Here is a 10558-nt window from a genome sequence, read left to right on the forward strand (position 1 = left end):
AGAGAGAGAGAGAGAGAAGAGAGAGAGAGAGAGAGAGAGAGAGAGAGAGAGAGAGAGAGAGACTGGGAAATAATTTGTGCTTCCAAACAATGATAGCAGAAATTTCCAATTTAGTAAAGGTTGACTGTGACTACCTTGCATAGTCATTAAGAACTCAGTGTTCTAGATGGCCCAGGTGATTAGTCTTAGTAAACTGTATTGCCATATGTTGACGTTAACCTGCTACAGATCAAGGGGTTCTCGCGCTAGGTTGAGCATGGGGACGGGGGAGGGGGAGCTTTCCTCAGAAGGAATGGGGAAGCCACGGGACCTCCCAGCATCGAGAAAGTCACCTGGACACTTCCATGATGCTCATTATGCAAACCTCTTTAGCGCTCTTTTCAGTTTGAAACGTTTTAAATGGAGGGGAAGGGGAAGATTTCCACCAACTGAATCATTTGTGCACGTGTACAGCTCAAAGAGCTTAGAGTTCAAATATATCTGGTGAATGAAGGTCTGTGTGGCATCATTTCTGAGTTGTCTGCCTGGGCTAAGGATTCCTGAGGTTGGGGAGGTGGGGGAGGGCAAGCCAGCTTGGAGCTTTCTGAAGGGTAACCAAGGTATGTAGCTAACCCAATGATATTCTTCCTAATGAACTAGGAGGGAAGCTGGTAATCGCATTCCCATGAAGAAGTTATTTAAGCCAAGCCTGGAAAGATGGGTTGGCTTCTCAGGCTTCTCATTAAGGGGGCTCAGAAGGTTATTTTACTGTCAAGTTCAACCATATTGATTCCAAAAGGCATTTCACGTGTGCTAAGAACACTTTTTTTTAATTAGATATTTTCTTCATTTACATTTCAAATGCTATCCCGAAAGTCCTCTATACCCTCCCCTCACCCTGTTCCCCAATCCACCCACTCCGGCTTCCTGGCCCTGGCATTCCCCTGTACTGGGGCATATAAAGTTTGCAAGACCAAGGGGCCTCTCTTCCCAATGATGGCCAACTAGGCCATCTTCTGCTACATATGAAGCTAGAGCCATGAGCTCTGGGGGTACTGGTTAGTTCATATTGTTGTTCCATCTATAGGGTTGCAGACCCCTTCAGCTTCTTGGGTACTTTCTCTAGCTCCTCCATTGGGGTCCCTGTGTTCAGGGCTAAGAACATTTTTTAACACCTTCTCACTATGTTCTTTAAAAACACTAACAGGAAGCCCTCTGATAGAGAGCCCTTAAACAATAAAAGAAATGCTAGTGAAATATAAAAGGTTTGCTTTCTGGGTATCATTAAGGTTGGAGCCGATACACATGGAGGAGTTAAATAAGTCACAGCCAAGCAATGGTTCTCAACCTCTCTAACACTGCGACCCTTTAATATATGTCTTCATGTCTTGGTGACACCTAACCATAAGATTATTTTCATTGCTACTTCCTAAGTGTAATTTTGCTACGGTTATGAATCATAATATAAATATCTGTATTTTTCCAATGTTCTTTAGGGGGTCAAAACCCACAGGTTGAGAATTGCTGCTCTAAAAGCCAGTCGTAAAAGACATACAATACTTTCTTTTTGATGATTAACCTACATCAGGCAATTCACATAGGTCCATGTGCCTTAACTATCTGAAGGCCCATAAACAGTCAAAGGTGCTCCTTCTCACCTCTTGTCAGTCAAGAAAAAACCTCAAAGGTGAACATACCTGGCCTCTAGCAGCAGTGAAGTGTGCAGAACTAGGGAGTCCTGGGAAGGCAGCAGAAGAGGCCCGCATGAAGAAGACACAATGATCATCTGAGAATGCTTGGGCAGTAGCTAACAGCACCACAGGCATGCCTGGCTAAAGCTCTTGCACTCTGAAGCACATAGAGGAAAGCTCTCACATCAATATAAAATATGTACAAGGCCCAGAGAAGAGTGACCAGGAGCTATTAATGTTATACAACTCATATGTCCTTCAAGTGTTGAATGCATACATAAAAAACTGGTGCAAGTAAGAGCATAAATATATTTCAAAGTTATAATGTATGTATACATGTATGTATGTATACGTAGATGTATACTTTTTATATAACTTTTATAGAACTTTTTATATAACTTAAAAAGTATACATATATGTATAAAAGTATACATATATCTATAACTTAGATGTAAATTATATTTATAGATATATTTACACACAAGTGTAATATATACATATAGATGTGTTTATATACATATATATGTACATATATATAAATGACTGAGTATTTAACATATTGATCCAGTTAGGGAGTTGAGAAGCATGCTAAAGTGCCAAGAAAATAGCTCATTGGGTTAAAAATTTGTCAAGAACTCTTGAATCCTAGAACCCATGCAAAATCTGGGCACTGTGGTGCACATCTGTAATCCCAATCAAACACAAGGTGGAAGGTGGAAGCAGGACAATTCCCCCCGTAGCCCCTGGACTAGATAGACTGGAGTACACAGTACAGTGGCAGACAGCAAGAGAGACTCTGCCTCAAAAATAGCATGAAAGTCAAGGAAGGCCAACAAAAGTCATTCTCTGACATCCAGATGTGTGGTCCATGACATTAGTGTGCTCGTTCACAAAAAGACATCATATACATACCTAGAAATATTTTAAGAAGAACTATATTGATAGGAATTACAATAGGGTTGCCTTTGAGAGGGTGTTGACAGAGCAGGAACATGTGGGAACTGTCTAGAGGACTGTATACATTCTTGACTTGAATCTCCATACATAAAATTCATTCAACAAATGATATACCAAGAAAGCGATCTTCAGCCAAAATCAAACCATCATCAGAATGAGAAAGAGCAGGCCAGTAGTTGTAAACAGGGGCTATGAAGATCTTCACACTGGAAATGTTCCCCAGCCATTTCATGTACAAATTATTCAGTTAAAGACAAGAGTATGCTTTAATAGGAAATCCAGAATGTAAGCCCAGAGACACCATTTACCCAGGGGGCCCTTACACTGCCTATCTTATGCTCAGTTTTCAGTGAATTGAATGATTTACCTTTCATTTTCAGAGAATGGACACTTGTGTGGGAACAGCACAAGAAACAGACACATGCCCCAAATTCTGACCATGAAGTACAGTGCAAACCACTGATGGCTCACTCTGAAAGCAGAAGCTCACAGGCGGAGGTCCATGGCGGCAAGGCTGAGAAGATGCCCTGTGCCTTCATTTCCATCCTGTGCAATGCCCTGACAAAAGCCACTTAGTGAGGATGAGCATATGTGAGTTCACAGTTAGAAATTGGAGACCATCACTGCAGGGGTCACAGTAGCAGGAGCTAGAGGAACCCAACCATGTTGCAGTCCCAGCAAGAAGCAGAGGGCAATGGATACCTATTTTTTTTAAAACTAGTTTTCCCTTTTATTCAATGCAGGACCAAAGCTTAGGGAATGGTGCTGCCTAAGGTTTCAGTGTGAAACCCTTCGCAGTTAACTAAGCAGTTTAATCCCTTATAGGCATACCTAGAGGCTAAACCGTCTGCTGGGAGGCTGATCTTCTGGGTGATTCCAGATTCTGGGAAGCTGACAACACTAATTGTGCAAGTGACCTAAAAAAAAAGCCAAATGAACTATGGAAGTAGTGAAGAGAGGAGCATTATGGGAGGCAGAGGAAAGACTAGTCACATTTGAATAACCTCTAGGATGTTGCCAGTATGGCTGAGGCACAGGATCAAGGCTAAGCATGTTCTCACAGGAGGTAAACAGAGTAAAGAGGGATCCAAGATTGTCTGGGCTAAGTTAGAGCATCTTGGAACTCATTTTCATCACAATTAGAAGAGTTTTCATCAGGAAAATTACGTGATCCCCTTCATCAGATGAATCTTGGCACAAATGGGAGAGATTTCTTTTCCCAAAGCTGGAATTCTAAACATATAGACGCTCTATGGTGTGTGTTGGAGCAGCGGGGGCGGAGGTTAGGGAGGGGCTGGACCCACTTACCTACTCAAGACTGGATTCTCAGCATCCACTGTTAACAGAGAGTGTCTGAGAAAATTGGAGACTTTTCTTTCCCCTCCTCAAGTCACAAGAACAGGTTATAAAGGATAATAGGTCAGTTATTCAGGAAAACACTCACTTAGCTACGGGTACAGAGCGTTCTTGCCAAAAGTCACTGTGCAAAGCGTCACTGAGCTCTTGGCAGATCCTCCTCTTAAATTTATGCAATCAGAGTAAGGGAAAATTTCAAGCAAAACGTTTTCTCTCAAACTCGTTTACCTGTTCTTTTCAAAGATAATGGGCAGTGGAATGTCTACGGATGTTGCTTGGTGGCAGAAAAATAGGAAAACTCAGAATCAGGTAATATAATTGAAGTATTTCACTCTGAAATTTTACACATACACACTCGCGCGCACACACACACACACACACACGCTCTCACACACACACAACCTTGGCTCTTTTGCATAACTGTCCATTCTTACTTAAGTACTGAGTCTGAGAACGTAGGGTTATGAAGAACTAGGGGGCCTCCTTGACTAATTGTGATCATCATTAAGATGATGGCCATTTCTAAGCAGTCTGCACTTAACTCTAAAGTATTTTTATTCTTAAAGCATGATATGTGCTTGTCTCTAGAGTACTCCCAAATTTCATACCCTGAGAGTCATCCCATGTGTAAGAGTGGGTGTTATGTATGAAGCTGAGTTTCCACTCTGCAGTAGAGGCATTCACACACCCAGATGCAGCTCGGGTCACTGCATGGCCAAACACTTACCTGTGCTGAAAGGAGTCCCCCATCTCAGGTTATACCCCTACTCAGGAATAGGCTACCTGCATTGATTAGTCAGCATGGAATAGGAAGACTGTGCCCAGGGCCACCCAGGCTATGGAGCTACCAGTGAGATTCGCTGGGGCCTCTATATCTCAATTCAAGTGTTCCTTCTGCCTGTACTCATTTTCTCTGGTCACTCATAGGAATAGACACTGAAGACTCCCCCAGTCTTCCTCCTGCATATGTGTCTCACTCTCAGAAACTACATCTTGGAGAAGCTAGCCTTATTTATCTACAATACTTACTAGTCAATTTTTTTTTTCTTGGAGACAGGGTCAACATCTATGTAGCCCTGACTGGCTTGGAACTCTGTAGACCAGTCTGGCATCAAGAGCACAGAGATCCACTTGCCACTGCCTTCCAGATGCAGAGATTAAAAGCTTGTGCTACTACACCTAAGCCTACTCTCCATCACATTGAGCTCCCTAGATCTGTGCAAGCCTTTTCTATCCAATATTGTCCTCACATACCTAATATGGTCATCAGTGAGGCCAGATAGCTTTCTTGTGGTGCTGGCAAGTGCTCTAACATGAGTCACTCCCATCCTATATACTAGACAATTCCATAAGTACCTACAAGTTGAAAAGCATCTGTCTTTCATCAGCATCTATTGCACAGATGTTATAAAAATCTAAGGACCAGCAAGACATCAGGTCACTCTATCCTGTAGGCAGATGACTCTACTTCTAAGGATCAACAACCATGCTGTCTACACTATTGAACCACAGAGAGAGCATACATACTTGTGATATTTCTAAGCTAAAACATGACACTGAAGGTTTTACAGGGAAGATGGTCTTTCATATCCACTTGCACATGTCTACTTTGGACCATAGCCCAGTATTCTCCTATCTACACAAAGAGTCACCCAGTCTCTTGTCTGGAGGTTCTAAGTCTGGTGACCACTACCTCTGAAGCTCATAGAGCAGTCATCCTTTCAGGATGCTGCATGTCTATAATAGTCTCATCTCCCCCTGCTCACAACTGCACTTGGGTCATTGTACTAGATGGGAAGGGAACAGAGAGACTAATCTAGAATTCCAGGTCTGGTTAAATCCTCTCAAATGCAGTCCCACCAGCACCCACACTTTCAGAGACATCCTAAATAAGTATGATTTTTCTGCACATTCTTTGCATCTTGGCTTATCTTGACCACCTACTTAGACATCAGATTTTCCTTGTCAGTGAAGTAGCTATACTTCTTCATGTCTTTTGCTACCCACATGTTCTTGTTATCTTCTCATTTTTGTCACTGTGGGCTTTGAACTTTCCTTCTTTTATTCAATCATGCTAAGAGTGAAAACAAACCACACATAGACAAAAATGTGAGTGACTTCATAACATTTTCTTCATTCCAAAATAGTGCTCCCCTGGGCTTGATTTCGAACTCAGAGTCCTCTCAAAAGGAACATTTAACCTCATAATCATGCCAGTGATATCTCTGAATGGCTTCTGCACTGTCCTGGTATTTGCTAGGTAGGCTAGATTGGCTGACCAGAAATCTCGAGGAATATGCCTGTCTCTGCCTTCTCCGTGATGGGATTACATGGATTCTGGGAAGAAAAAAAAATGGGCCCTCATGCTTACAATAAAACTGATAGAGCCAGCTCCCTAACTCCCAATAAATCCTTGATTCAAGAAAGATGTGCACATATCAGATGATTTGGAATCCCAGTGGTATTTATGTCTAATAAAACTGGAGAAGAACTTTATGAAAACCATATACTTTGAATGAAAAATAGCATCTGTTCACCTTGCCTGTTCTCATGGATTCCTCCAGCTCTGAGAATCTACAGTAGTCTGTCATTCATTATTTTGATCAATGAGTATTTACTGAAGTCTTACTTTGTGCCCATCATTGCAGTAGTCCTTGAAAAAAAGCATAAAAACAAAATTCTATCTGACATTACCTTCTATAGACACTTATTGACTCTCAAGTGTTACTGACTAAGCTGTATCTCCCTGAGGATCCAGTCATAAAGCCGCAATTCTCAATGTAAGTATGTTTGGAGATAGTGTCCAATAATTAGTTAACCCTATGGGAATAATATCTTTATAAGAAGGGCAAGAGGGGGCTGATGATATGGCTTAGTGGATTAAGTTGATTGCAGCCAAGCCTAACAACCTGAGTTCAATTCACCCCCAGGACCCTCAGAGTAGAAGAGAACTGACTCTTGATGATTGTCCTCTGACCTCCCCACTAGAGGGATGCCTAACCTAGGAGGAAGGACATGTGAAGAAACCCTGCGATGCAGCTGTCAGTTGCCAGGGAGAGGCCTCAGCAGAATCCAATCCTGAGGGCAGCTCCATCTTAGACTTTTAGCTTCCAGGCCTGCAAGCAAACAAAACTTTTGTCACTTAAGCCATGCAGGCTTCAGTACTTTATGGAAGTACATTATAGAAACCCAAGATGATTCATAAGAACACCACTCTAAGGAGATAGAAAATATAGCTAATCTTTATGATCAGCTTAATGCAATATAGCTTAGCAATGGGAATATGCCTCTGAGGGTAACTGTGAGAAGGCTCCTGGATAGGTTTAACTGGAGAAAAAAAATCAACTTGAATGTGGGCAGTGATGTTCCAGGGGCATTGATAAGCGGGAGAATGCAAGCTGACCACCAGCACTCATCTCTCCTTGCTTCCCAACTGCCGACTTGATTCAACCAGCTGTTCTGTGCTCCAGCTGTCTTATGATTCACCACAGGATAGACTTCCTCTGCCTCCCTCAAACTGTGAGCCAACCATAACTATTATAGGAAGGAAGAAGAAATTGCTTACAGAACAAGAATACTGAAGGCTATACTCATCAGCTTGATTTTCTTTTCATTTATCTGATAAAGTCATCATTCATTTCTTTGCTCATTCAGGTAAGGAAAATCTCTAACTCCGATGATCATTATCTGACTCCATCAACACTCTTGAAAGCCTTTGTTGTGTGGTTATGTTTGGGTTTTTCAGGTTCCTGGGATTCTGCCATTGCTCCCACGGTGCACTTGGTTCATGCATCAGCTGCTGCTGCTCAGAGTCTGCTCCAAATATGGCTGTCTCCTGCACGGGGTTTTCTCATTCCAGTGAGCCAAATGCACTGATTCTTTAGAGCAAGTTTTAGTTGGCCAAATCTCTTTGAAGATAGTCTATTGGCTCTTGGACTAAGCAAGCATTAGAGCCAGCTCATTGCCACAAGTCTCTATGTCCCATCTTAACTCTTTGGGTTTTTTATCTATCGTCATTTAATAAGTCACCATAAACCTAGCAGATTAACAGCATACATTTAGCCTGGCCTATCTCATATCTACAGGTCAGAAGTCTTGCTTTACTTAGGGATCTACCACATGCTGAGCTCTCAAGTTGCCTACAGGGCTAGGGGCCTGTCTGAATACTTGGATGGTGAAGGATCTTCCTCCATGCTCACACACTGAATAGAATTCTGTCTGTTCCTTACGGGCTAACAGGCTTACAGGTTGCACTGACATCTTCAGTTGACTGAAGGCGCTGATGGTCAATGAGAACCCTATAATCATTGCCTTGGACAAATATACAACATGTCTATTTCCTTCCCCAAGGCATGATAGCCAAGGAAACAAAGGAAGTCTCCCTAGAAGGTAGAAGTCATACTGCCTATGGTTTGGCCATGGATCTCCTCTTATTGCCTTTGCTTGTCTTATTCACTAGAAGCCTCTAGGTGCAATCTACTCATGGTATCAGGAAGTGGGGGATCATTAGGGCTTATCTGAGATGCTGACTACCAGTGTTGGTAAGTAGACGAGAAGTCACTTATATCCACCATGCATCTTCCCTATTTATTCTCCTTTGCTGAAAAAAAAAAAAGCCCACTTACCTTGTTAATTTGAAAGCAAAGGAGTCTAGGCAGGTGGTGCTGATTTGGCTGTGATTGTCAATCTTTCAGTGATTAGTTAATTATATGAAATTTCTCCTGAACTCCAGACACCTACTACCTCCTCTCAGCCACTTGGGTGACTGACAGGTACCACCTACTAAACCCACCCAAGATGATGCTTATGTAATGCCTAACCGAAAAAAAAATGTTCTTCTTATCTCAAAAACTATATCATTCTGTCCTAATTTCCCAAGCCAGAAATCTTTCCTCTCCCTCACTTTGCCTTCTTGGAGAAAAGCTATCAATTAAGCTTTCCTGAGTCATGTGAAAGATAAAATGCATGGAAATGGAGGTGGCTATTTAGTGACAGTGATGGCGGAGGTGAACAAAACCACAAAGGGACTTCTGCATGAATTGGCTAAACTAATTGACCTCTTCTAAGTCCTTAAAAGTGAAGAGCATTGAATGAACATACAGCAAAAAGCAACTGTGAGGATCAAATGAAAAGTTATCTGTAAAATGCTTGGCATGTTCTGATCCTGCAAGACAACCCAACACGCAAGCTACTACATCCTCCATCATCATTGGCTCATCAACTTAACCTTCTCTCATAGTTGCCACCTTAGGAACTAAAAAGCAAATGGCACATTCCCCAGGACTCTCTTGCAGCTACACACATGCCACCAATTGTAGTGGGGCTACATGGAATGTTGTAGTGGATTGGCCCAATGCTGCTTATATTCCAGTGCTAATTTGGGGTCCCCAAGACTGGTGCCCCAGAAATGAAAAGGTCAGCAAGTAAGACTCTGAATGACCCTGCACCCAGTTAATTGTGGTCAGTAAATTAAAAAAAAAAAACAACAACAATACCCAATAACTGAGCAGAAGAGACATAAGCAGGGTTTAGGTTTCTCAGGCTTGGGATTGGAGAAGAGCAGAGGAGGAAAATGTGCAGAGAGTAGGAAGAAGCCACCATGGAATAAAGAAAGAGTGTGCAGGAGAAGAGAGAGAGTAGCCATGGGTTAAGATAGAGGACAGTGTGGCCCTCAGGGCCGCCCAATTGGAACTAAGAGTAACCATGATGAAACATAGTAAGTAATAATTTGGGGATATCATTGGAACAGTAGATTCTAACAGCATGGAAGGTAGATATCTGCCCAGCTACTGTGCCGCTTATGGTGTATTGTAAGTGTAAAGGCTGTGAGTGTGTCTTTCTTCCAAGAACTCAATATCCTAAAGTGGGGTTGAAACCCTGGGTTGGGATTTTAATAATTTTACTTCAGAATGCTTCAGTTTTTCTAAGAACTTTTTTCTATTTTTCCAGCTGGGATTCAGTGTCTACAACATTAAGAGCCCTCTGTGTTCCTGAGGCAAGTGCTTAAAGAATATCAACACTAAAGGATGATAGAGTGAAGAACAGGTGTCAGTGATCATACTATTAAGTAGAACCAATTGCAGCCACCACCAACCTTTTTATTCTCTGAGGAAAAGAACTTTCTATGACTGCTCAACCTATGGATACAGGTTTGCACAGAATCATAAATTTATTTAAAATATTGTAAGGGTGATTTTTTTGGCCAAGTTTTGGTAATTTGATTACATGATTCTCTAGCATAAGCTTTGCTGATGACAACCCAATGTCCTAGTACCTAAAGATTGGGCTCTACATGTCTACATCTAGGTATTATTCTGTTATATGTAGCTGTGGGCAGGCAGTCTAGCTCAGTGGTAGAATGTTAAGCTACTGCTCATGACGCCCTGGGTTTCATCCCTCATATGATACAAAGGAGGGGGGGGGAAGACAGTTAAAATTGGTGGAGTTTGCCGGGAGGTGGTGGCGCACGCCTTTAATCCCAGTGCTTGGGAGGCAGAGGCAGAGGCAGAGGCAGAGGCAGAGGCAGAGGCAGAGGCAGAGGCAGAGGCAGAGGCAGAGGCAGAGGCAGAGGCAGA

At 42.3% G+C, this 10558-nt stretch overlaps 1 long non-coding RNA gene across 1 annotated transcript in view; it reads right to left on the minus strand.

Moving 5' to 3' along the window:
• Positions 1-6100: 6100 nt before the first annotated feature.
• LOC115029745 overlaps positions 6101-10558 on the minus strand; it is a 26247-nt gene continuing 21789 nt past the window's right edge. Inside the window, exon 5 of the long non-coding RNA XR_003835304.1 lies at positions 6101-7099. This is a non-coding gene — a long non-coding RNA (uncharacterized LOC115029745). The remainder of the gene's footprint in view (positions 7100-10558) is intronic.

The sequence above is a fragment of the Mus caroli genome, chromosome 17 (genome assembly GCF_900094665.2).
Source record: "Mus caroli chromosome 17, CAROLI_EIJ_v1.1, whole genome shotgun sequence".
NCBI lineage: Eukaryota > Metazoa > Chordata > Mammalia > Rodentia > Muridae > Mus > Mus caroli.